The sequence below is a fragment of the Podarcis bocagei genome (genome assembly GCF_964188305.1).
Source record: "Podarcis bocagei genome assembly, chromosome: 1".
In the NCBI taxonomy this organism is placed as follows: Eukaryota; Metazoa; Chordata; class Lepidosauria; order Squamata; family Lacertidae; genus Podarcis; species Podarcis bocagei.
This window is the reverse complement of record NC_138125.1, coordinates 35,032,486-35,056,811: the sequence shown is the minus strand read 5'-3', so window position 1 is coordinate 35,056,811 and position 24,326 is coordinate 35,032,486. Positions and strand designations below refer to the sequence as shown.

The 24,326-nt window shown below is 41.5% G+C and overlaps 1 long non-coding RNA gene across 2 annotated transcripts in view; it reads right to left on the bottom strand.

Annotated features, from left to right (window-relative positions):
• Positions 1 to 9,297, bottom strand: part of LOC308596232 — a 65,337-nt gene extending 56,040 nt beyond the window's left edge. For both annotated transcript variants that reach the window (XR_014012416.1, XR_014012417.1), the window contains exon 1: positions 9,137 to 9,297. This is a non-coding gene — a long non-coding RNA (uncharacterized lncRNA). The remainder of the gene's footprint in view (positions 1 to 9,136) is intronic.
• Between the last annotated feature and the right edge of the window lie 15,029 nt (positions 9,298 to 24,326).

The window sequence follows — 24,326 nt, the reverse complement described above, 5'->3', positions numbered from 1 at the left end:
CAAAAGTGGGAGCATAAATTGTCCATTGAATCTTATTTTTGTTGCTAACACACACGGTCAAGGATGAAAGGGTGAGTGCCAAATTTTATGTCTAGATTTATAATTGAAACTCTTCAGGAGAAATGTTGGGAAGAACAGCCTCCATGTGTCTTTTTAAAGACTGTAGCTGGCTGTCCAAGCCAGTTTATATGGGATGGGTTTTAATGGGTAGAAGAGGATATATTAATTGCAATTAATTGCAATTTATCCCTCCAGGTGCCCACGTGTGTCGGTCGAACAGAGTTTCAAATCCCATCCTTGGCAGCAAAGTTAAAAGCAAAATGCTGATATTCACAGTATAACCAGCTTCAGGCATGTCAAAGGAACTGGAAGTGCTATATGCTTCTTCCTTTCCAGGAGAGGAGGGGAAATGACATCACACTGAGTCCTCTCTACCAATTGTAGTTCTATGGTCTGAGTATCCGTCTATCAGCAATACAGCTCTGTGGACTTAGCCCCTTCGCAGGCTAACTTGTTAGGTTTGGCTGCTAATCTCCCCTAGTTTAGTAACATTACAGATGTATATCTGAACCCACATACATGTCCACCCCATATATAGACCAGGGTGGATTTGATTTAAATCAAATCAATTTAAATCACAATTTAAATCGAGATTTAAATCACTAGTCAGTAAGACTCGATTTAAATTACTTTTTTTACAGAAAGACTCATTCTTGCTGGTATAATCTTAATATTTACAACCAGATGAAGGTTTCATTTTTGGAATAATAAATTGTCAGAGTAGTTTTTACAGTTATATCAAAAATTACTGATTTGGTTATACTATTAGAAATACATAGACAGATAATTATGAAATTATTGTGAGGTTTAATAAGTTAACTGTTTATTTTTGGACAACTTTTCTGCTATGCTTTATTGGAAGGAGAAAAATAATCATTTCCTTAATAACAACTTAAGCAATTTATTTAACTGAAACATTATAGCATATGTAGCCATGTTCGTTAACTGATGTGGTTAAACTTTAAAAAACAGACAAACACTTAGACTGAGTTTTAACACACATGAAAAAACTTCTGTATTTCCACAACCACCATCACCCACCTCTTTAGATTTGCTTCTACATTCAGGCGCCTATTCAATTGTGATAGTGCAGTTTTTGGAACCCAGTGAGATTGGAAAGAGGTTGCCAGCCATGAAGTGCCTTCAGCACTTGACTCAAGTCTGAGTTGCCTAGACATGCAGCTGACTTGCACAATTATTACACAAAGATCCGAAGACTGTGGAGTACAGTCGTACCTTGGTTGTCACACTTAATCTGTTCCGGGAGTCTGTTCAACTCCCAGAACTGTTCAAAAACCAAGGTGCAGCTTCCGATTGGCTGCAGGAGCTTCCTGCACTCAGTTGGAAGCCATGGAAGCCATGTTGGACGTTCGGCTTCCAAAAATCATTCGAAAAGCGGAACAGTCACTTCCGGGTTTCCTTCATTCACGAGTCGAAACGTACGAGTACCAAGGTGTTCGGCAACCAAGGTACAACTGTATTCTGCTCACAAGGTTGCACTTTCATTTTTATTGCTTCACACTTAGCTACTTGTGCAAATCTATTCTACTCCAGACAATCTATTCATCGAACCTCTGCTTTTCAGAGGTTAGGGGTTGATCCTGTGTATATAAAATTTGCAAAGAAACAATGGGATTAAGATTTTCCCCTTAACTCTGTATGTGTATTTTATAACATTTTTCCTGTGAAGAAAAGGCATGTTACCTCTGCAGACACAAATCCACCCTTTTGAGAACTGCAAAAAAAAAAAAAAGCATCTGTATCTTATCGTTAGAAAAAAAATGCCCCCCAAAATCTTACAGAAACCTCTGGAAGGCCATGACATAGTGAATGGATTAATGGAATTTATTTACCAAAAACATTGCATATAAAGCCTTATGCTACACAGTTAAAAACAAATCCTTGTTTTCTGATGAATAACCTTTGGACTATAATGTAACTTAAATAGAAATATTTTTGCTCCGAAAGCATTTTATTTTTAAAAATCCCATTTTTTAAAAAAAAATCCAATTTAAATAAAAAAAACCAATTTAAATTTTAAAAAATCTGATTATTTTTTAAAAAATCATTGATTTTTATCCACCCACTGATATAGACCCAGTGTGTGCTCTTGAGAGGAATGGAAGCTTTCATGTGGAGTCAGGACATGTGTCTATTTCAAGTATGCATGCCTAAGAAATAACTTGTTGCACCAGGAAGCAGAAAAAGATTGGTTTAATACACAAAAATGAAAGAGACCGAGTATGTGGTTGCTACTTTAAACAGGGCTGCAAATAATCAGTACATACACAAGCCTTAGTCCTAAAGAGTAAAAGAATCTCTAATCACCCAAAAGACAAAAGAAAGTGGCTGCAGCGATGTGCTCACACCGAAAGAAAGAAAAACAGAGGAAGGGGTGGTAAACCTGATCTTGGAGCACATGGAGGGCAGAGTCAGGGATTTGAGATTTGTGCCTTCTGCGAGAGCTAACCTCTCCCCTTCAAAACCCCATGACAGCAGTGGTGTGCTAGAATGCAGTTCTGCTGTGGAACTATCAGTTCAAATAGGAGGCGCAGTGAATCAGAGAGGAGTGGTGAATCCTACTTCTGCTTCCTGCTTCCGACCCTGAAACCCCTTCTGCAGCTACCATGCTCCCCGCAGCGACTGTGGTTCAGAAACTGGAAGGAAGCTCACTTGGGATAAAGGCAATGGGGGTGGTAGTGGTTATAGTGGCCAATGCATCAAGAAGAAAACTTTTCAGTACCCGGTATTCTTGCCCACCGCTTCTCTTCCTTACTTTGCCTTTCCACTTTTCCCACGGTGTGCCAGATCTGCATTCTCACACATGGAAGCAGCGCCAGATTTACATACAAGCTTAATAAGCTATAGCTTGGGGCTCCACTCTCTTGTGGGCCCCCAAAAAATGTAAAGGAAAAAAGAAACTGGATGTACATTTCCAAAATATAAGATAAAAAACAAATAAAATCAAACCTACATACAGCAAGAGTGTTTTGTGTTGTGTAGGCTCTTATGATGTAAGTAATGGGCCCCATCTGCTAGCCTGCTCCCTAAAATATCACTGGTTTGATCATTTCTATATACAGTAGTACCTCGGGTTACTGACGCTTCAGGTTACATATACTTCAGGTAACAGACTCCGCTAACCCAGAAATATTACCTCGGGTTAAAAACTTTGCTTCAGGATGAGAACAGAAATTGTGCTCCAGCGGTGTGGCAGCAGCAGGAAGCCCCATTAGCTAAAGTGGTGCTTCAGGTTAAGAACAGTTTCAGGTTAAGAATGGACCTCCGGAACGAATTACCGTATTTTTTGCACCATAACACTCACTTTTTTCCTCTAGAAGGTAAGGGGAAATGTCTGTGCGTGTTATGGAGCGAATGCCTGCAGGTGGCGAGGGGGAATCTGCTGCAGTTGTGAGCAGAGGATCCATGGTTCCCCTTCCTTCCCTCCTCCGTGGTTACAAAGCATGGATCCACATGGATCCTCAGGATTTTTGCATTGGGCTACTCCAAACTCACTGTCAGATCACATGTCTGTGGCCACAGCATGAACCACAAAAATCATATATCCACTATTTCGTTTAGAATATTTTTTTTCTTGTTTTCCTCCTCTAAAAACTACGTGCGTGTTATGGTCTGGTGCGTGTTATAGAGTGAAAAATACGGTAAGTACATAACCAGAGGTACCACTGTATAGGGTGCCTACAATCTGCATGGACTGGTTGCATGGAAACATGCAAATGGCTTTAGATACCTATTAGGTCCATAAACAGTGACAGTTTGTTGTTGACAAAGGACAACTGGACATAGAAAGGGCCCCATTACCTTCAGTAGCTGAGGGCCTCAACAAACCGAAATCCGGCCCTGCATGGAAGGCTGCATTCTAGTTAGCCCCTTAGCACAGAGAGAATTAATACTGCAACACACACACTGTCTCAGTTCTGCTTACACTTTTGGGAGGCAACACAGGATCATTTGTGATAAATTCTATCCTTAGGTTCTATCACCTTTCCTACTCATGGGCAATGCAGAGCGTTGCATTTGGAAATTTGATACCACTACACTTCCCTCTATTGCTAACAATGCCCTTTTAAAATTGCGATAGTTGATGCTTCTATGTAGCCACAGTGGCGGAGCTTCACGCTCCGGCACCGGTGGGCAGAGAGCAGGCAGGGGGCGGAGCTTGCGCGTGTCCTGGGGGCGTGGCATGCCGCCTGCTCCTCTTCCTCTGCCCCTGTGCAGCCAGGTCCAGGATCAACAGGTTCAATTCTTGGCATCTCCAAGAAGAACCGGGAGAGACCGCTACCTGAGCCGCTGCCAGTCAGCTTAAACAATATTGTCCTAGATGGACCAGTGGCATAAGGTAGCTTGCTTTCCTTGTTCCTGTGAGTTCCTGGTACCTTTCAACAGCAGTCGGGGCTGTCTAGCACTGAGGTACTGGGCTGCCGACCCTCCAAGTGCACTTCTGCAGGGAATTTATCCCTTACTCTCTAGATCTCCTTGCCTATTAATATTAAGCAGGTGCCTTCACTGTACTGTTTTTGACACCCGCCAAAACCTTTTTTTGTTTGTTTGTTTCAGCAAACCTGCCTAGATATGTAATTTTATTGCATATATTTGCTGCAAAACTGTTCATTTTTATCTATATTTTGAAGAATTTCATTATGGCTACTTGGTGTTGTGTTGTGTTTTTTTTTAAGGTTCAACAGAATCTTTATTTTATCCCCTCCCTTCCATTTTTATTTATTTTAATGTAGATAATACAGTGGTACCCCGCAAGACGAACGCCTCGCAAGACGGAAAACCCGCTAGACGAAAGGGTTTTCCGTTTTGGAGGCGCTTCGCAAAACGAATTTCCCTATGGGCTTGCCTCGCAAGACGACAGCCCATAGGGAAATCTCCGGGACAGCGGGGAAGCGCAGCGCGTCTTCCCCACTGTCCTCGGACCTCCTCCCGCCGTGCGGCATCAGAATGAAGCTCCGATGCCGGGCGGGGGGGGGAACGCCTCCTCCCGCCGCGCGGCATCGGAACGAAGCTCCGATGCCGGGCGGGGGGGGAACGCCTCCTCCCGCCGCGCGGCATCGGAACGAAGCTCCGATGCCGGGCGGGGGGGCGACGCCTCCTCCCGCCGCGCGGCATCGGATGGCTTTCCTGAAGACTTGGGGTGGGAGGAGGGTTTTCCTTCCCACCGCCAACATTCAGAATGCTGTTCTGAATGTTGGCGGCGGGGAGGAAAAACCCTCCTCCCACGCAAGCCCCGGGAACAGACGGAAAGCGCTGCGCACCTTCCCCTCTGTTCCCGTACCTGTCCTGAAGGCTTGCGGTGCGGAGAAAAGCCCTTCTCCGCACCGCCAGCCTGGCAAGCGGTTTCCCTAGGAACGCATTAATTGATTTTCAATGCATTCCTATGGGAAACCGTGCTTCGCAAGACGAAAAACTCACAAGAAGAAAAAACTTGCGGAACCAATTAATTTCGTCTTGCGAGGCACCACTGTACACATGAAAGTAGAATGCAACCAACCAAATAACAAAGAACCAAATATTTTAGGTATTTCATTAGGAACACTTATGGAAAGAGTGCATCAGTTCCAAGAGCATGAAATCACCTACTATTTTTCATATTTGCAAGGATACGAAAGAAAAAATGATAACATGCCTTGCAGGTAAGTACATATCAAAGGGAAAGGGGATTGACAAGGAGCAAATTATAAAATGGAAGTGTTATGAATTCCAAAGTCTTACATACTGGGAGTTGGTTTGTTTTTTTAAAAAAAAATATCACTATTTTCTTTTATATTGTTTTATGCAACTTAGCGGTTTTTCTGATTAAGTGGCATATTAATCTTGTTAAATAAATAAAATAACCTCCTCTGCTCACCCTGTTCTTGTACAGTGAAATTTCTTCTCCCGTTTCAGAGCTGCCACCTTCTTATGTTCAGGGGGCCTTGGGCAAATCGACCTCTGGTAAGCCCTGTCGTCTATCAGTCGCCCTTGCTGGTAGCACTCCAAGTGGCTCTAAGCCAATCTTTTAATTCCTTACAATCCATGTGCAGCCACATGGTCCAAAGGCTGGCTAGAAGCAACCACGTGGTCCTGCTTACAGGGCCAGACCACAAAAGTAACTACCGTACGTTGGGTTCAAAGCAGGCATCAGCAGTGCTCCCTGCCAGCTTCCCAAGAGCATCAGCCGGCCCTGCTTACTCCAGAGCAACCTATCAGGTTTTAATGGTACTACAGTGGAGAAAACAAATTCCAGTCAGAATATGCAAGGTTGTCCTACCTGGCAATTTGTGTTACGTTCATTGCCAATTTGGTAGAGAAAGAGACCACACTGTTTCCTTTCTTTTTCCTTTACAACAGGTCCTCCTAGATAGTTCAGTTTTCTCAGATGAATATGGAAGTGCTTTCCATTGCTGACAGTAGATTTTTCCTGAAGACCAATTCAGATAACTTTTTATTCATAGACACACATGAGTTAAGTGGTCCCACCCTGCTGCTCTGTATGTGCAGTTAAGCAGTCAACTGATTGCTATACACACACATTTACCATACACTTAAATTTCTCTTAAGTGTGTCACAGCTCTCTGTCACCTCTGATGAAATGGGATTTGTAAAGAGGCAACATGGGCAAGCCCGTTGACCTCTCTCTCTCTCTCTCTCTCTCTCTCTCTCTCTCTCTCTCTCTGTATGTGTGTGTGTAAGAGTAACTGCAAAGTTGAAGGCTGAGGCTAACATATATTCAAGTTCAAATATTCTGTCTTGAGGGCGGATTAGAAATTAGAAAAAGTTGAGGAAGTTACAGAAGTTGTAGCGGTGTAATTTCTTAGTTAACAAAAAAGGTTTTACAGGTTATTATATCAATAGGGCAAAGATACTATTTCTAATTAAAAATTAGTTTATGGATGAAAATAGATTTAAGCAACAGGGTTACTTTGTTGGCATATCAATCATGATTTATTTTGAGTGCAAATCTATCAATGTTTCTTTCATTCATTCATTTATTAAATGTGTATTCCATTTTTCCCGCCAAAGGAGCACAGGGTAGTAAACACATCTATTATTAAAAAGCAAAGCAAAATAAATAAATAGATAAAACATATTTAAAAATTGTTTAAAACATCTAAAACCAATAAAACACAATAAACATCTTAAAAATAAAATAAAGTTGAAATATAACCAAATCAGGTGTCTGGAAAGGCCTGCTGAAACAGAAATGATTTCAGCTCAATCTCAATAGGCCGGGAATTCCAATGTATAGGTGCTGCCACACGAAAGGAATGACTCATAACAACAAACATGTATCCATAAACTTATTAATTTATAAAGTTTATATTCCATTTAGATGCTGTGCAATGTAGTTTTTTTAAAACAGCAGCAGCAACAACAATTTGTACAGCAAAAGTTAAGTTGGTCTGGCCAATAAAATAAGAAACCAATTATATATATACATATCTATACCGTACATAGTTCCAGGAGGTGTGTTGTGAAGCTTTAATGGACTTCAGCATTATATTGGATGGATAGATGGAACGAACACACACACACACACACACACACACACACACATCTATACACAGAAAACAACAGTGCTAAACTTAGAACATATCACTGTGCAAGGAAACATTGAGGCCTAGTCTCATTATCAGTCAACTGCTGAGTGTACGTTGGTGATTTATTTTTAAATAGAATAATGTGCATTTCTACACTGTAAGAATCAGTTCTACTAAAATATATAGTAGAGTTCTGAATCAAAATAATTGCCACCACTACCCGTTTTCTTTTCCAGCACTGAAATGCATCTCTCCTGTGTTTGTTTGTTTTTTAAGTAACACATTTAATGCCCTGCCCATCAAGGCTGCCATCTTAGTTGGTATATGTGTTTTTGTTGTTTAGTCGTGTCCGACTCTTCGTGACCCCCTGGACCAGAGCACGCCAGGCACTCCTGTCTTCCACTGCCTCCCGCAGTTTGGTCAGACTCATGCTGGTAGCAGTATATGTGTATGTAGACCAGAAATCATCTTATTGCCTTTGAATTAGAATATGTAGGACTACCCCACAAAAGGATAATATTCCATACAAGGATGAAATCCAGCAAAAGCTGAAATATGTTTTGGCCAATCATCTCAGAAAGTCTTAAGGCTGCTCTCATTAGGCTGATTGTCGTACGTACGTACCCAGTGTTTATTTTGAACTGGCCACTGTGTGGGTAAAATGTAGCAATGGAAAGAAGCCTTGAGATGTGTGCATTTTAAAACAAATGTTTAAGGATACCTTCTTTACTTATATACTCAAAGAAATACAAAAAAATTAGCTGGAGTGGTCATTGCAGTTGAACAGTGAAGAACAAACTTAAAAGACAAGAGAGTTTAAGATGGATAGTTGCTACTTCAGTCTTACTGCTTGTTGCTGATGTAAACCAACTTTTTGAAGAAGTTGATGTGAGATTATGATTCCTCCCCTACCCCCCAAACTGGCTTAACTAAAAGACTTTAAATGGATTTGAATAATATAAAGGTTTAATTAAGACTTCTTTTCTTTTTGTAGCAATGGTTAAATAAGTATATTGCAAAATTTCAGTAATGAGGAAGAAAGAAGAGCTCTGGAAAAAAATGAGCTTTGGACAAATACTTTATTAACCGGACAAATACAAATATCAAAAGTATTTTTAATTTACTTGGATTTTTGTTAACTGCCTTAAGGTTTTGCTAGTAAGAATACTTGCTCAGTTAACTCAAGATAGAACTTTACTGTAAGGAACTGCACACATTTTTTTCTTTTTGTTTTAGGTTAAAAAAATATGGCTGAAGACTATATCTTTATAAAATTCTTTAGATAAATATACAAACTTAAATTCAAATCCAAAAGTGTGCATTTCTTGGAGTGGCAGCAATTCTTAAGGTAATCCATAATTCATGAAAAATGGCTAATTCTCTATATTCTTTATGGCAGCAGGAAATTCAAAGCTTTAAAGATCAATTTAAATTCAATTTTTAAAGTCCAAACACACTTTCAATACAATTCATGCAGAGGGAACACCATATAATTTTATATAAAATAAAGTAAAGTTTCTGATGCATACCTTCAAACATGCTGGAAACTCTTTTTCATCTGTTGTAGCGGTCTCATTGTCTCTCTCTGAGGCACACAGAATGCTTTAGTAATTTGCACCGGCCGAGTCTATGCAGAGATCTGAAGTGGGAAAACTATTTGCATATCTTAGAACCCTAAGAGCTTAGAGCTACTTTACTTTATACCTTTTCCCTCTGCTAGAAGAACAAGAGATATCTTTTAATTGGGACCCAGATTCAAAGTGGGGTGCAATTCCTACAATTTTCCCCAAACTTACCCATCCCACCCCCACACACAAAAAAAACAAGCGTATTTTTCCCCTTTAATCTTCTTTGGAAAAAGCAGCCTAAGTTGGAAAAAAACAAGAAATTTCTAACTGTATATAAAAGGTATGCCCCTGAGCTCAAATTCTAAACTATTACAAAGTTTTCAGGAGTTTTAAAAAGAAATGTTTGTCCACCCAAAAGCATATTTGGTCTGAATCTGCTCTCCAATTAAAAGAATGTACAAGTTTTTGAAAGCTAGTAAATGCAGGCTGCTGATGAAACCGCAACCCTTTGTCTACTAATTTGCCGAAGTCTGAGAGGGAGCAGCAACATTTATACCAGTACAAGATATCATTTGACCATGGAATTAAACCTCAATGGTTAGTTAGTGATCTCTCTCTTCTCAGACCACGGCCTACAGTTACTTTTTGAGAAGTGGGAGAGCTAATTACTCTACTGTCTAGTAAAGAGGCACCTGGGAAGACAGCATCTGCCCCCTGTGAAGTGTTCAAACATAATTTGACTGGTACTTGTGCAACAGCAAAACTGTTTGATTGAATAAACCCCTCTGGGATTACACCACAAGGCTGAGGCTCAACTACTGTAAATCCCAATCCACAAAAAAAGGGAACAGAATTTTGCCTTCAAATTATATATCAATCATCTTAACCGATATCTTGGCTAAACTCCAAGTTATCTTCTGTCTAAACTGGAGGAGTGAGAGGAATCAGAAAGTGCCTTCTTCCCAAATACAGTGGTACCTCTGGATGCAAACGGGATCCATTCCGGAGCCCCTTTCGCATCCAGAAGTGAATGCAACCCGTGTCTGTGCGTCTGTGTGTGCGCGGGTCACGATTCGCCGCTTCTGCGCATGCACGTGACATCATTTTGACTGTCTGCACATGTGCGAGTGGCAAAACCCGGAAGTAACGCCCTCCGTTACTTCCGGGTCGCCGCAGCGCACAACCCAAAAATACTTATCCTGAAGCTACTTCAACCCAAGGTATGACTGTACAAGATTTTCCACCATGAGACTTTGGGGTGGCAAGTTCAAGGTGAAATATTTTGCATGTTTTCTTGTAATTAGGGCCCACTGAGTTGAATTAAGTTTACTCCAGGTAAGTGTTTATGCAGACCCTCCAGGTACCCCTATTTTCCAGGGACAGTCCAGGATTTACAGAAGCTGTCCCAGTTTCTGATTTGATTCCAGGATGTCCTGCTTTTCCATAGGGTGACACTATGTTCATAAGAGAAATGTTTAAGGGTAAAGAGTTATGCAATCCCCGAGCCAAGGAGATAAGTAACTATACAACCTTTAGAAGACAGCTGAAGGCAGCTCTGTATAGGTAAATTGGTAAAAAAGAGGGTTGTATTCAACATGGCACTAAGTAAGCAGTTACTTCCGGGCAAGCATTTCTGATTACACCATTGAACTTCCACCCCCACCCTCTCAAAAATGTGCCTCTTAAATCTTTTCTAAGGGTTCCCCCAACCCCCCCGAGCATATCTGAGCTGTGGGGCGTGTGCTGGAGACGGAGAAGGGGAAATCGCATTGTGCTAACCATAATCCTTCTGCTGGTGGGGCAGATTAGGAGCATACTACCCAATTTTTTTTGGCAAATGAAAGTAAATAGAAATGTAATAATCATTGTCTTAGCTGCTGCGAAGCAACAGCGACATTTCCTCCGCTGACATGTGGTAGATTGTAATTTAGACATTAGCTGTTTAATCGAAGCAAATATCACTCTCAGATGGGGTGCTGTGCAAATCATATTTGTGTTAATCCTCTTTTCTGTTTTATCCGGCCATTGGCATACAATTTTCTGACTGCTGAACCCAAGAATTGTTGCTTCTGAGTTTTTGAACAACTTTCCCAACCATTTACAGCTTATTTTACACAAGTACTGTAGTGCAGTTTATTTATCGGTAAAGATGGCAGAATGATTTTATATACTTCTGGGTGTTTTGTTTTCTGAAGGATTCCAAAGCACGTTTCACAATTTAGGGCTCATCCAGACTTCCTTTTGTGTTGTGTTTCTAGGGGCAATTCCGAACTTTATAGCACTGTATCTAAGCATGTTTTTGGGGGGATTTTGCCCCAGTTCTTCAGACTTATTTACAGTGTCTGTTTTACACTTTCTAATTAGGACTGTATCAATGAAACTGCATCGGTTAGAAACCCAAACTATTTCTAAATGTTAATAACTATACCTCCATGCAGATACTTTTCAGTATTTATTTAGTATGGTGCCTTCCTGTGCCTTATTAAATGTTCCCCCGGATTTCATGGCCCTGCATACATAACCTAGTAAACTTTATGCGTCACTTTTATTTACAGGGACTTACGAAACATTGTGTGTCCAAGCATGACAATCTTTTGTATCCAATATCCCATAGTGTGTTGATTCAAGAACTGTTCAGGCTGAAGAGGAGCAAGCCTTCTTTCTCAGGTGGAGAAATAGATTTGAATAACCTGCTAGGGGAATTGAATTTGGGCATGAAAAAGCACTAATTTATGTCCAGCTGCTAATTTTCCTTAGTAATACACTCTGTGCTGATTAGTCGTGATGCGGGGGGAGGGGGAAAATCCTTTTTTGTGTGGAGGACTGGTATCTTCAGCAATTGTCAACTTTCTCAAATGGATTTTGCTGTTGATAAGAAAAAGGATAATGATTTGCAATTGTTCATTGTGAATATATTAGGTTTACACAGACAAAACATGCATGAAGTGCAATTAGTGCTAGTGTTGCCATATTAGTATGAACGTTAATAGCATGTTTGTTTTTGAAATGGGTTATGCATTCTGATAAATGTCTGCTTTAATCTTGTCATCTGTGCATCACTTGTCTAAGTACTCTCATTTAAGATGCCATATCTCTTCTGGTAGCAATAAAGGGGTAAAGCAACATTAATATTAAATAATTAGAAAAACAAAAGGGGAATGATTAAACATATTTACATAATTGAAATAACACTGAGTCGCAGTGGGAAATCGGGACAATGTTGTCTCCATTCAAAGTAATTCATAATTCAGATTTTTAATTATGGCATATTCATTCATTTAAAGATGATTCTGGATGAGAGGGCCACTAATGAAATACAATCATTAGCATCTAAACAAAGTAATTTAGAAAGTCTCCTTTAGGGGAAAAGATTTTCTAGAACATCATCAATCACACAAGATATGCAAAAACAAGCAATTAAGCCACACACAAGAACTACAACAACCTTATATATCAGTAATGTACACATGAAAACATAACTGATTACAATGACTAGACTAGGATAGTGTGGTTAATTTGTATTTTACATCGCAGTACCATGGGAGACTCCACCAGAGAGGGCCAGGCACATCCTTAGCCAAGTGAATTCTGTGTCAATGACATGGACTTTTTATTATTATTATGTTCATTGTCCAAAGCCTGGATGGAGGAGGAAGCTGAAGTCACTGTGAAGAGCATGTGCTGTCCACTCCTCTCCCCATGCCCCATGCGTAGCGTGTTTGATTTGGCTAAATGGCAAATGTGGGATTAGCAAGATATTTGATAGGAGAAGCAGGTGCTGCATTCGTTTCTCATTAGTTACTCAAATCCTGCTTTGGGCTTCGACAGACAAAGTCCCTCCAGATACACAATTGCCGTTCATTAAACATGCAGCAGCTGTAAACGGGGAGCCTAATTCCACATGACTTTTAATGCCGGTGTACAGTGTCTTGTTAAATGGATACATAACAGGGCTGGTTATCGAACACCCTCCTCTTCTGGGCTATATTATAATCTTGTTGAGGGCCTGCATCACTTTTGTTGGCCAATTTTTTTTTTTAATTTATTCATTCATTCATTTATTTATTTTTTAAAAAGAGGTTGTACTTTACCGTTTTGAGTGAGGGTACCTATGCTTGGCACCCTCTGTTGCAGCAGTCAGAGTTGCCTTTAATAACTACCAGTCTCAGGAGCCAAAATATGTTCTATTGGGTACTTAAAGGACAAAAATACTGGTTAATTTTCAACAGTGCTCCTTCATTTGACTTTACAATTTACAGCAGTGAACATTAATGTGAGAATAGCTTGGTCGAGGAGGAATTTAAAATTAGAGCACCTCTTCTCATTAGCCCCAGCAGCCTGACCCAGGGTGAACTGAAAAGTAATTTGCTGCCAGATCCTCATTTTGCTGCTGTTATCACTCCTTGTAAATGAAGCGCAGCAATTTATTGTAGCACCTTGAGGAGTCAAGAACATAATGTGTAAAACACATACCAAAAAAATAATAAAAAAAATCTCCCTTCACATTCATTAACACCCAGTGCATAGAGGCTGTTCACTTTCCCCTCTAATGAAGAAGGGGGTAAAATCTTAAATCTAAAGCTTTCTGTCATGTGAAGAAGCCCTCTTCAGGCCATTAGATGCTGAGTTGGACTGAAGAAAGGTCATTGACAAAAAACAAAACAGAAAAAGAGATCCAGAGAATGGGCGATGCGGAGGAGAATGGAAAGATAGATCAAAGAAGAGACTTTAGCAGCTCCAAAAATAGAAATTGCATCTTCAGCATCAATGGTCAACCCCTTTTGTCTCTTTGTGTGCATTTTCTGCTGCCGTCTAAGAAAATAATATATAGCTTTTGATTTAGCGGGGGGAGGGGGGTAGCTTTAATATCCTGATTTTTCACCCTATATCTGGCCTCATGAAAAGTAGCATTATGGACTTATTTTTAAATAATACTGCCTGCTGTTCTGTAAATGTGTCTTTAGATATAATGAGGAAGTAACACAATGTATGAGATATTAACATGGTTATCTGAATGTCAATTGTTCCCACTAGAAAACTTTGCTTCTGTGATGTACGGTTGACATGATCGCCTTCTGTTCACACCATATCCCATAATGGGAAGAAGCTGCAATAAACAAATTAAATAGATGCCACTGGTAAATAGCAGGAGAAAATAGCAAAGGGAGGTGCTACTCTTGCTAATCTGAATACTAGTAAATAATTCCTTGTATGCTAAAAAAAAAATGTGGATTTTTCAGCAAAGGCTTTTGCTGAAAATCTGCAATCTGCAATCTGTTATGGATATATAGCTTTGGACTGCCAGCATTAAGAGGGGTAGGTCAGTGGGGTTGGGCTAGGTGGTCTACCAGACCCCTTGCAGCTTTATGGCCCCATGATTCTAATGCAAATTGGGCAAATTTGCACACATCTGCCTATCTTGGATAATTTATCCTGCTTCTGCTAGTCATAAGGTTTGCGCTGGCATAGCATTATGTAGCTCATACTTTGGCTTCTGCGATTTCATCAGGCACTGCCTAAAGACCTTCAAGCCTCTACTTTTAAAAAAGAAGACAGCTGGTATTATCAGGATGCTGAATTCTGCACCCGAAACTATCTCTGTGTTGCATGCAGTTTACCCCTTGGGACATGCTTCTCACGGTGCATGCAAATAGATAGTCCTTCTGTTGTTCTAAATCTGAATTAACCATGGGTTGCCAGATGTTATTAGACTAGAAGCTCCTTCATCCTCAGCCAGCAGGGCTAATGTTAAGGGATGATAGGGGTTGTGGTCCAACAATATTTGGGGGCCCAGTTTTGGAAAAGCTGTTCTAAATGCTAGCCATGTTTGAGATTGGGAGAATTTTGTTGGATAAAATGTGATATATATGTGAAAAATTAGAATGCAACTGCATCCCATTTAAGATTTCTGGGTCATCTCTCTGAATAATGTAGGGCCTACTTGCTCATGTAGTGAGTGACCACCTTTTCCGACTAATGTCTTCCCACTTAGCTAACAGCAGGAGCCTATTATGCTATGACAATATTCTGTTCTGCTGAATTCTTCTAGCTGAAGAGGTAATCATAATTTACATAAAACAGAAAACAGAATTAATTGTTATATAAATGATATACTGAAGGGAAAACCATACAAGGAGCTTAATATAACAACCTGCTTTATCTGATAACATTTTTTTCTCCTTTAAATAATGTGCCCCAGAAGACACCCTGTGACAAAATGTGATTTGCTATTTCCTGATATGTTCCCGATGATCTGGATAGATATTCTGAACTGGAGTTCAGCACCTATTTACCTTAAAGACCTTTCAGGTGGAAACAGTGTTGTCTTTGCCTTTATTTTTGCTTTAAATTGAGAAACTGTGATTTCACGTAAAAGTGCTCTTCAGCCTAGATGATGAATGTCAGTATCTAAATTAACAAACATAACTGTAAAACTCCAAAGGCAGAGGTCACACTGTGAGAGTTCAAGACACACACAGAGATTAATGCTTCTGCGTTCTTCTTTCACCGAACTCTGCTGTTTGCGTTCTTCCAAACTTCAAAACGGAGAAAGTTAAGAGCCCAATCCACTCTAAGGTAAGTACTCTAGGTCGTAGTTTCAGGGGAGAGAGTGAAGCAGCTGCTTAAAAAATTTCCCATTTAAATCAATTTAAAAGTGCTCAACTTTGGCTGGATCATGCCCCACACTTTCAAAACAATGCTTTAAGACTGTGGTGGCTTGCACCTATCACCTGCAAGTGTTAAAAGCAAGGGGGCCAGACTAAATCTGAAACCGCAGTTGCCTGTAACTAGCCTGACAGGTGTTCCTAGCTTTCAGTGCATCCTCAGGCATGGACAGTTTGCAGCAAAGAAACTGAAGGAAGGGATGAAATATTTTGGCAAAATTATAATGGTCACATCATGGGGTCCAGAGGGCATCCATCCAAGAGTAGCACCAATTTTTAAAAAAGGGGATTGGGATGGGGGGATTACAGGCTGGTTGATTTAACATCTATTCCCAGAAAACTGGTGGAAAGCCATATTTAAGATAACTTGAGCATTGGGCAAGTTAGAGGCAACATAATAGAAACATATACAGTAAGAAAAGACTTTTCATGTATGTGACAACTGCTGCACAGAGGTTACTAGCCTAGAGATGGAAAGAAGACAAAATCCCTACTACCAGAGAGGAATGGCCAAGCTGTTGGAACAGGCTGAAATGGCAAAACTCACCAGGAAGCTCAGGAACCAAGAAAACAAAAACTCTTGAATGGGGGGGAATTATAATTTATTTAGGAGACCACTGTAAGCAGATGAAAACATGGATAATATGGAGATATATAAAGTATGGTTTATGAAATAATATGCAGCTGAAAAGGTTGACAATAGAATCCATGGATGGTGTAATGGGAATTGGGGTTGCTTGTGCTTAATCTGCAAACTGCTCCAAGCTAGCCGTGTAGCTAAAACTTTCCCCGGTTGACAGCCTTTGAAACGCGACTGTCTTAGTCACTGGCAGAATCCGTCAGTGGGCGGGACCTAAATTTCTTCCAACATAAAAGTTGCTTGACTCCAAGTCTCCTCCTAGATTCTCTGCGTGGAAGCCTTCTGCGCAGCGTGGGCGTGCCAAGCGGAGGTCCGGTGCTCTCTCCGCTGATTTCACTGGAAGAGTCTCTGAGCCTCCCCTCCGCCTTGCTCCCGGCTTCCCCTTTCTCCCTGGTGTCCCCTGGATTTCTTTCCCCTGTGGGAACCCTCTCTCTCTCCTTGCTAGTTCCCTCCCCTGCATCACTGGAGCGACTTTCCTCTCCTCTTCCCTCTGATGGCAGTTCCCTGACAGATGGGATGGAGGGAAGTCTCGAGATTCAGAGAAATTTCAAAATATGGATATGTATTTTGTATTGTTACAACTTGGCACTTGTAAAATCAAATAAAAATTATTTCAAAAGAAAAAAGATACATATAAATTGTGCATGGCATGGAGAAAGTTGTTGTTGTTTAGTCGTGTCCGACTCTTCGTGACCCCGTGGACGCCTGGCACTCCTGTCTTCCACTGCCCCCTGCAGTTTAGTCAAACTCATGCTGGTAGCTTCGAGAACACTGTCCAACCATCTCGTCCTCTGTCGTCCCCTTCTTGTGCCCTCAACCTTTCCCAACATCAGGGTCTTTTCCAGGGAGTCTTCTCTTCTCATGAGGTGGCCGAAGTATTGGAGCCTCAGCTTCAGGATCTGTCCTTCCAGGGAGCACTCAGGGCTGATTTCCTTAAGAATGGATAGGTTTGATCTTCCTATTTTCATCAGATAAATGTTGGAGGGTATGGAACAGTCACCTTGAACCATGGATTTCACTTCCGCAGGAGGCAGTGAGGGTCACCAACTTGGATGGATTGAAAGGAGAGGCGACAGCTATTGCCTGCCTTCACTGTTGGAGGCAGTCTGCTTCTGACTACCAGCTGCTGGAAACCACAGCAGGAGAGAGAGCTGTTGCTCTCAGGTCTTGCTTACAGGCTTCCCATGGGCCATAGTGGGTTTGCCACTATGATATCAGAATGCTGAACCAGATGGCCCATTGGCTTGATCCAGCAGGCTCTTCTTATGAGCTTCAGATTTGTGCTGTAAATCAAGTCAAGTAACCTTTATTGACATCACATAGAAGCATTCCAAATACATTCCGAATAAATAGGCCAGTGCAATCTCGTCCGTCGCCATTTCAACAGTACAGTCATTTGCCAAAGGGAAGAAGAGGCGAACAATCTGTTTCATCTCTGTGGGTCTCCAGCAAGGGCAGGATCCTGTAGTGTACTTCGGCGACAAAAAAAATCAAATAGAGGAACTTAGCTACTGTCTTGGTGAGCTCCTGGTCTCTCCCCTGTAATAAGAAGCGCATCTCTTCCTTAAATCTAATTTGGACCCAAGCTAAGACTCAAAGTGGTTATGTTTCCCTTTGTCTTTCCTACTCCTCTCTGCTCCTACCATTTCTGCCATGAAGTGGAAGAAGTAGGTCAAAATAGCTCCTGGAAGGCTTTGTGGAGACAACAATATACAGGAAATCCTTGTAAGTCTGTAAGGCTGATTTTGCACATCAAAAAGGCTCGGAAAGAAGACTCTCATAATAATGAGCTTGGTTCCATCCTACCTAGAATTCTGTGATTAAAAAACACGTCAGGCAATAGTAGCATGAAAAAGTGCTGTAAAAAATTGAAAATATTTTAAGTACTATATGCATCACCGCTTTACCAAGTACAATAATTGTTCCTTTCCCCTTCCCTCAAAAGACATTGTGTGACAGCTGTCAATAGCACAAAGAAAGTACTCCAAAGAAATGAGAGGGGGAAGGAAGAGGAAGATAAAGAAAACAAAAAAACAGGAATTCAACAAAAAACAAAACAAGGCTTTCTGCTATCCTGAGAAAGAAATCGAACGCTTGGAGGAACTGATTCTATCCCATATTCTGAGTGTTATTTTGTAATGGAAGAAGGGCCAATCAGTTGAGTATTCTTTTGTAACAGGACTGTAGTACAGATACAGATACATCTGCCTTGAATGTAGAAGAGATGTGCACAGCATCTCTAGATAGGTCCTATCTGAAACCTTGGAGCAGCAACTTCTAGCCAGTGGGGTTACTCTGAGTCGGATGGATCAATGCAATGATTCAGAATAAGGCAGCTCATCCAGTGGCGTAGCGTGGGTTGTCAGCACCCGGGGCAAGGCAAGTAATTTGCGCCCCCTAACCCACTTCCTGATTTGCGCCCCCTAATTTGCGCCCCCTAATCCCACTTCCTGATTGGCTAAGAGGAGGATCCGTGTGACAATAGCGAATTTTTTGCGAAATCTGTGACAGCGCTGAGAGAGAGTGAGTGAGCCAGGTAGGGGCAGAGAGCTGCGAGTGCGAGCGCCCCCCCGATGTTGCACCCGGTGCGGCCGGGCCCCCCCCTGCACCCCCCGCGCTATGCCACTGAGCTCATCTTATTGGATCATTTGCAACAATGCACTGCTTTGTCACAAGCTACAGGACAGTATAATTGCTCCTGTTTAACAAAATGAATTTAGGAATATAATGGGATGCTATAGAATCATGGAATCATAGAATTATAGAGCTGGAAGGGGCCCCAAGGGTCAACTAGTCCAACCCCCTGCAATGAAAGAATCTCAACTAGATCATACATGGCCATCCAGCCTATGTTTAAACATTCAATGACGGGGATCCCACCACATTCCAAGGTAGTCTGTTCTACTGTTGAACAGCTCTAACTGTCAGATAGTTATTCCTGATGTTCAGTCAGAATCTCCTTTCTTGTAATTTATAGCCATTGGTTTGAGTCCTACCCTCTGGAGCAGAAGAAAACAAACATGTGGCAGCCCTTTAGATATTTGAAGATGGCTATCATATCTCCTCTCAGACTTCTCTTTTCCAGACTAAACTGTGATGGCCTGGGACTCGGGCTCGGACTCGGAACTGGAGGAGTCTCGGTCCACACTGGATCCTCTGCCTCAGGCAGCATCTGAACCGAGTCTGGGGCCTGATTCTGAAGAGCCCCAGTCTGCACAGGTTCCCCTGCAACAAGCACCAGCAGGGCCAAGTCAGGGGCCTGAGTCTGCCCTGGCTCCAGATACAGGAATTACCTTGTTGCCCTCTGCTGGGCAATCACATGCAGCTGCTCCACTACCAGTTGGGTCAGGAGAGGCTGAGGCGGCCTCTGGGTCTAGTAACCCACCGACATCTCCCGAGCTGCAGAGACTCAGGTCTGAGAGAAGGAGAGATCTGAGTACTCACAGGTGGAGTGCTTGCCTTCGGGCGAGACAGGGAGGTGAGTCGCCAGGGGATCAGGACCGGCTGTTACCCCGTCAGAGATAAAAGGCTGCCGGACCCCACCCCAGGTTGCAGGAGCAACATTGCCGCTTGCTGGAACCTGCCTGTTACCCTGTGCCTAACCTAGCCTGGTTTCCTGCCTTGGCCCTGTTGGACTGACTCCTTGTGGAATCCTTGGATTCGGGACCGGACCTGGACCGCGTTGCTCGGGTTAACCCCTGGGCCCAGCACGTAAACATACCCAATTTCCTCAACCATTCCTCACATAAGGCTTGGTTTCCACACCCTTTAACATCTTGGTCGTCCTCCTCTGCACATGTTCCAGCTTGTCAAAATCCTCCTTAGATTGTGGTGCCCAGAACTGGACACAGAATTCCAGGTGTGGTCTGACCACAAAATAGAGTGGTACCATTACTTCCCTTGATCTGGACACTAGACTTCTGTTGATGCAGCCTAGAATAGCAATATCGGCTCTTTCTGAACACTGAGATATCCAGGTTCTAATCTGTGCACAGATCATCTCTATGGAGGGTCTCCACTTCAAGAACAGCAGCTGACCATGGCAGCAGTCAGAAACAGCTGCATGACAGCATGGGCGGAGCTTTATTTATATTATGCACATGTAGAATAGATACGGAGCTATCTGTAGCATCTCTGACATTCCTTTTCCAGGCTTCTTTCTTTTTCATGCTTTCCTTTCTTATTAAAACAATAAAGTTCCTCGCATTTTCTATTAGGGAGAAAACTCTGTTGAAAGTTTTTGTGTTGTCAGGCTATATAGCACCTGCACATCTGTAGGGAAGCGGAAACGAGATTGTGGCAGCCAATCAGCACGAGCCCCATGGAAATAGTCCAACAATTGCCTCCGGTAATTCCCAGACTATTTTTTGACACTAAAATCCTGACAGCTTGCTCTTGTGATAAAGATGTTAACAAGAGAAGAAAATGGCACTAATTTAATCTATTCTTACAGGTCAGGCTGAAATGAGATGGGGATGACACAAAATTATAATAATAAATACAGGCGTAATTTCACAATTCTTCATAAATGCTGTTCCCCCGTCTTTTCACATGCAAATGTACTACCCTTTGCTGCATGGCTGTGATTTGTGAGGTGCTATCTTGCCCTCCACTTGGGAATTGTATTCTACTTGATCCCATAATTATTTTTATGCTACTAAAACAAACCCTTACAGATTACTAGTATGGTGCAGTTCTAGAGGCTTTGCAAATCCTCCCTTTTATGCTTTTGAGATTCTTTACATTTGTGTGATCTTTTTTTTTTTAAAAAATCACTTTAAAGTTACCCATCCAGGTCTCGCTGGACAAGATATATCTCTATATATACCGTATTTTTTGCTCTATAAGACTCACTTTTTCCCTCCTAAAAAGTAAGGGGAAATGTGTGTGCGTCTTATGGAGCGAATGTAGGCTGCACAGCTATCACAGAAGCCAGAACAGCAAGAGGGATTGCTGCTTTCACTGTGCAGCGATCCCTCTTGCTGTTCTGGCTTCTGAGATTCAGAATATTTTTTTTTCTTGTTTTCCTCCTCCAAAAACTAGGTGCGTCTTGTGGTCTGGTGCGTCTCATAGAGTGAAAAATACGGTATATATAGATCAATGTGCTGAGAAAGACAGAAAACAAACTCACAAGAACTGGCACTAGCCAGTTACATGGGCTCTAGTGCCAACAACTGAAGATGCCATCCAGGCCCATTCCTAACCTGCAGGGTCTGGTGGGGTATGTACTTGGCAGCAGGAAGCTGCAGCTACTGACAGGCCACTCAGAAAGAGGGGCATCTTTACAGACACTTGTCCTCATAGCTGGGGTGAGAAACCTCAGGCCTGAGGGCTGAATGTGGTCCTCCAAGCCTTCCTTTCTGACCCTCAGGATGCTCCCCATGCAACTGCTCCCCAGCCACACCCACACCTAGTGCCGGATTTACGTATAAGCTAAACAAGCTATAGCTTAGGGCCCCACTCTCTTGGGGCCCCCAAAAAAAATTAAAGGGAAAAAATTGGATGTACATTTCCAAAATATAAGATAAAAAACAAATAATATAAAACCAACATACAACAACAGTGTATTGTGTTGTGTTGGCTCCTATGAGGTAAGTAATGGGCCCCCGCCTGCTAGCCTGCTCCCTAAAATATCACTGGTTTGCTCATTTCTATATATAGGGTGCCTACATTCTGCATGAACTGGTTGCATGGCAACATGTGCAAATGGCTTTAGATAGCTATTAGGTCCATAAATTACCATATAGCATATATTCAAAAAACAGAGACAATCTGTTGTTGACAAAGGACAGCTGGACATAGAAAGGGCCCCATTACCTTCAGTAGCTTAGGCTCTGCTCGTGTTAGTGTTTAAAGCCCCAAACAATTTTACCCACCCACCCCAATATCTGAAGGAACACCCCCTTCCTTATAGACCAACACACCCACCCAAAATGGTGGAGGTGGACCTTCTGGTGGCCTTGCCACTCCCAGGTTCAGGGTGAACCTTCTTGGTGATGACTTCTCCCCCAAAGAGATGCTTCAGGTACCATCTCTTTACAGCTTTCATTTGTTGCCGAAGATATACCTCTTCAATCCTAACATTTGAAAACTGAAGAATTTATTTTGGTGTCCTCCCCGTAATATGCTAGAGTAGGGTTGTTTTCTACTGTTTTAATTGTGATTTTATATGCTGTAACCTGAAACTTTCTGGGACCTTTTCTGGAAATTCCTGGTGGACGGCAAGTAAGAAATACTACTTTTACTACTACTACTTTGAATAATAATAATAATAATAATCCAACAGCAGCAAGCAAAAGGTGTTCATCTGCTGGTGTTATATGGGTATGAGACTAGAAAGGAATAAGGCTTGAGGACTGCAATCTCAATTCTCAAGTGACCCTGGTAGTCTCACACACCCCCGAGCTCAAATATTCAAAATGAAAAGTTCATAGGTGACCCACAGGACTGAAGATTACTTACACAGAGTGTTTGTGAAATTCTTAAGAATGGCAGAGTTATTAGAGAAAAAGAAGGGGTATTAAATGAGCCATTTGCTAACTCAAAAGCAGCTGCATTACGAGTAAGCCTAAATGGTAAAGGCTAGTTTCAGTAGCTTCTGCATAAATGCTACAACAAAGGGCCTTTATGCACCACTAAAATGGGAGGAAATTACTTTTTGATTTGGAACAAGCTAATGCCAAGGTGACATTACTATATGAACAATGTTGACTCTACTGAGGGGAAGTAGCTGAACAGCATCTTAGAATATACAGACTGCAGTCACTGTTCTCTCTTTCAAGCCTGACTGCTATGTTTCTAGTTCTTCCCCATACATATCTGCTTGGTTTATGTGCATACTGTACTAGTCTGTGCATATACACAATCATTCCTAGGTTTGGTTAAGCAGCCTCGGTCACAGAGAGGAAGAAAAATAATATGCAAATCTGCGCGCTGCAAAGTGGCATCATTATGAGGTCAGTGTAGATGTTTCTGCTTAAATGCTACTTTGAGCGAGTCATTTCGCTGATGAAAGGATATTTTTTCCATTTTTGAGAACTGATGTCGAAAATTGTCTTTCCAAAACGATTACTGCAGTTGCACTTTTATTTATCTATTTAATGAAATTTACACACCACTTGATTGTAAGAAAACCCCTAAGCCATTTACAAAAATGACTTTAATTCAATGCAAAAATAGCTTTAAGCTGGGAAGTATTTTAAAAAAACAAAAAACCACACAGATCCAGCCATAGCTTAAGGGTAGAGCCTTCAAATATTATGATAATTATTGATTTATTAATCTGTATACCTCTTAATGTCCAGGTGACTTCTAAGCAGTTTACAAAATGTGAAAAGCAATTGCAAACCATTGTCAAAATGCAGAATGATTAAAAATACACCCCAATTAAAATGCACAATAATGCAATTCTATTAAAACATTAAAAGATAAATGCTCTTGATTAAAACAAATCACTTGCAGAATTGTGCCAGGTGTTGATGGGCAGAAAGGAAGAAGTGAAGGTGGAATGGAAAGACCAATCAGTCAGGGTCAGAGGCCAGGGGTCTCTTGCAGTAAGTCCCAGGTCCAGCCCCCAGGTACAGGATCGGGTAGCAGGGTAGTGAGAGACCTGGACTGCTGATGGATTCTGATGCCAAACATTCCCATACTTGTTCCAGCCACTGGTTCTCTACAGGGTGTGTGTTTTAATGGTACTAATCTTCCACTTCTCTAAATGACCACTTAATAAGTCATCATTAAACCTTTCAAGCTGCCCTTTATGCATTTGAAATTTCATATGCAGATCCAAAAATATATGTTCACCAGTAACATATAGCAAGTAGAGCATTTAAAAGTACAGATGGAC